This window comes from Triticum aestivum, chromosome 3B, assembly GCF_018294505.1.
Source record: "Triticum aestivum cultivar Chinese Spring chromosome 3B, IWGSC CS RefSeq v2.1, whole genome shotgun sequence".
Lineage (NCBI taxonomy): Eukaryota > Viridiplantae > Streptophyta > Magnoliopsida > Poales > Poaceae > Triticum > Triticum aestivum.
Window position 1 is genome coordinate 451,638,657 of NC_057801.1, and position 3,689 is coordinate 451,642,345.

A 3,689-nucleotide genomic window follows, 5' to 3' on the forward strand; every position below is an offset into this window, starting at 1 on the left:
CCCCACACACACACACAATTTAACACCTTGGTCATATCTTCGTAGTGCTTAGGTGAAGCCCTGCACCGGTAACATCATCAACACCGTCACCACGCCGTCGTGCTGACGGAACTCTCTCTCGTCCTCAACTGGATCAAGAGCTCAAGGGACGTCATTGTGCTGAACGTGTGCTGAACACGGAGGTGCCGTACGTTCGGTACTTGGATCGGTTGGATCGTGAAGACGTTCGACTACATCAACCGCGTTACTAAACGCTTCCGCTTTCAATCTACGAGGGTACATGGACACACTCTCCCATCTTGTTGCTATGCATCTCCTAGATAGATCTTGCGTGATCGTAGGAATTTTTTTGAATTACTACATTCCCCAATAGTGGCATCCGAGCCAGGTCTATGCGTAGATGTTATTTGCACGAGTAGAACACAAAGAGTTGTGGGCGATATAGTCATACTGCTTACCATCAACGTCTTACTTTGATTCGGCGGCGTTGTTGGATGAAGCGGCCCAGACCGACATTACATGACCGCGTTCATGAGACTAGTTCTACCGACGTGCTTTGCACATAGGTGGCTGGCGGGTGTCTATTTCCTCAACTTTAGTTGAATCGAGTTTGACTACGGCCGATCCTTGTTGAAGGTTAAAATAGCACACTTGATGGAAACGGTTCTTGCTAGAAGCCCGTAGTAGCCACGTAAAACTTGCAACAACAAAGTAGAGGACGTCTAACTTGTTTTTGCAGGGCTTGCTGTGATGTGATATGGTCAAGACATGATGTGATATAAATTGTTGTATGAGATGATCATGTATTGTAACAGAGTTATCGGCAACTGGCAGGAGCCATATGGTTGTCGCTTTATTGTATGAAATGCAATCGCCATGTAATTGCTTTACTTTATCACTAAGCGGTAGCGATAGTCGTAGTAGCAATAGTTGGCAAGACGACAACGATGCTACGATGGAGATCAAGGTGTCAAGCCGGTGACGATGGAGATCATGACGATGCTTCAGTGATGGAGATCATGAGCACAAGATGATGATGGCCATATCATGTCACATATTTTGATTGCATGTGATGTTTGTCTTTTATGCATCTTATTTTGCTTAGTACGGCGGTAGCATTATAAGATGACCCCTCACTAAATTTCAAGGTATAAGTGTTCTCCCTAAGTATGCACCATTGCTACAGTTCATCGTGCCGAGACACCACGTGATGATCGGGTGTGATAAGCTCTACGTTCACATACAACGGGTGCAAGCCAGTTTTGCATGTGCAGAATACTTGGGTTAAACTTGACGAGCGTAGCATATGTAGATATGGCCTCAGAACACTGAGACCGAAAGGTCGAACGTGAATCATATAGTAGATATGATCAACATAGTGATGTTCACCATTGAAAACTACTCCATCTCATGTGATGATCGGACATGGTTTAGTTGATTTAGATCACGTGATCGTTTAAATGACTAGAGGGGTGTCTATCTAATTGAGAGTTCTTAAGTAATATGATTAATTGAACTTTAATTTATCATGAACTTAGTCCTGATAGTTTTTGCATGTCTATGTTGTTGTAGATCAATGGTCCGTGCTACCGTTCCCTTGAATTTTAATGCGTTCCTAGAGAAAGCTAAGTTGAAACATGATGGTAGCAATTACACGAAGTGGGTCTGTAACTTGAGGATTATCCTCATTGCTGCATAGAAGAATTACGTCCTGGAAGCACCGCTAGGTGCAAGGCCTGTTGCAGATGCAACTGCGGACGTTATGAACGTCTGGAAGAGCAAAGCTGATGACTACTCGATAGTTCAGTGTGCCATGCTTTACAGCTCAGAATCGGGACTTCAAAGATGTTTTGAATGTCATGGAGCATATGAGATGTTGCAAGAGTTGAAGTTAATATTTCAAGCAAATGCCCGAGTTGAGAGATATGAAGTCTCCAACAAGTTCTATAGCTGCAAAATGGAGGAGAATAGTTCTGTCGGTGAACACATACTCAGAATGTTTGGGTACATAACCACTTGACTCAGCTGGGAGTTAATCTTCCTGATGATAGTGTCATTGACAGAGTTCTTCAATCACTGCCACCAAGCTTAAAAGGCTTCGTGATGAACTATAATATGCAAGGGATGACGAAAACGATTCCCGAGCTCTTCACAATGCTAAAGGCTGCGGAGGTAGAAATCAAGAAGGAGCATCAAGTGCTGATGGTCAACAAGACCACTAGTTTCAAGAAGAAGGGAAAAGGGAAGAAGGTGAACTTCAAGAATAATAGCAAGCAAGTTGCTACTCCCGGTAAGAAGCCCAAATCTGGACCTAAGCCTGAAATTGAGTGCTTCTACTGCAAAGGGACTAGTCACTGGAAGCGGAACTGCCCCAAGTATTTGGCAGATAAGAAGGATGGCAAAGTGAAAGGTATATTTGATATACATGTTATTGATGTGTACCTTACTAATGCTCGTTGTAGCCTGGGTATTTGATACTGGTTCTGTTGCTCATATTTGCAACTCGAAACAGGGGCTACGGATTAAACGAAGATTGGCTAAGGACGAGGTGACAATGCACGTCGGAAATGGTTCCAAGGTTGATGTGATCGTCGTGGACACGCTACCTCTACATCTACCTTTGGGATTAGTTTTGGACCTGAATAATTATTATTTGGTGCCAGCGTTGAGCATGAACATTATATCTGGATCTTGTTTGATGTGAGACAGTTATTCATTTAAATTAGAGAATAATGGTTGTTCTATTTATATGAGTAATATCTTTTATGGTCATGCACCCTTGTTGAGTGGTCTATTTTTATTGAATTTCGATCGTGGAGATACACATGTTCATAATATTGAAGCCAAAAGATGCAAAGTTGATAATGATAGTGCAACTTATTTATGGCACTGCCGTTTAGGTCATATTGGTGTAAAGTGCATGAAGAAACTCCATGCTGATGGGCTTATGGAATCACTTGATTATGAAGCCTTGTAAGCAATGTGACTAATGAGTTAGTTATTGGATGATGCACTACGGAATGATTAAAGAGACTTGCCGATAACGAGATTGAACTAGGTATGATGATACCGACGATCGAATCTCGGGCAAGTAACATACCGATAACAAAGGGAACAACGTATATTGTTATGCGGTTTGACCGATAAAGATCTTCGTAGAATATGTAGGAGTCAATATGAGCATCCAGGTTCTGCTATTGGTTATTGATCGGAGATGTGTCTCAATCATGTCTACATAGTTCTCGAACCCGTAGGGTCCGCATGCTTAACGTTCGATGATGATTTGTATTATGAGTTATGTGTTTTTTATGACCGAAGTTTGTTCGGAGTCCCGGATGAGATCACGGACGTGACGAGGAGTCTCGAAATGGTCGAGACATAAAGATTGATATATTGGAAGGTTATGTTAGGACACCAGAAAGGTTTCAGAAAGGTTCGGGCATTTTTCGGAGTACCGGGAGGTTACCGGAACCCCCCGGGAGAAGTAGTGGGCCTTAATGGGCTTTAGTGGAAAGGAGAGGAGGGCCTCCCTCTCCTAATCCTTCCCTCTCTCCCCCTCTTGGAAAGGAAGGGGACTCCAACTAGGATTGGGAATCCTAGTTGGACTCCCCATGGCGCGCCCCCCTCCTGGCCGCCGGCGTCCTCCCTCCCTCCTTTATATACGGGGCACCCCAGAGCACAACAGTTAT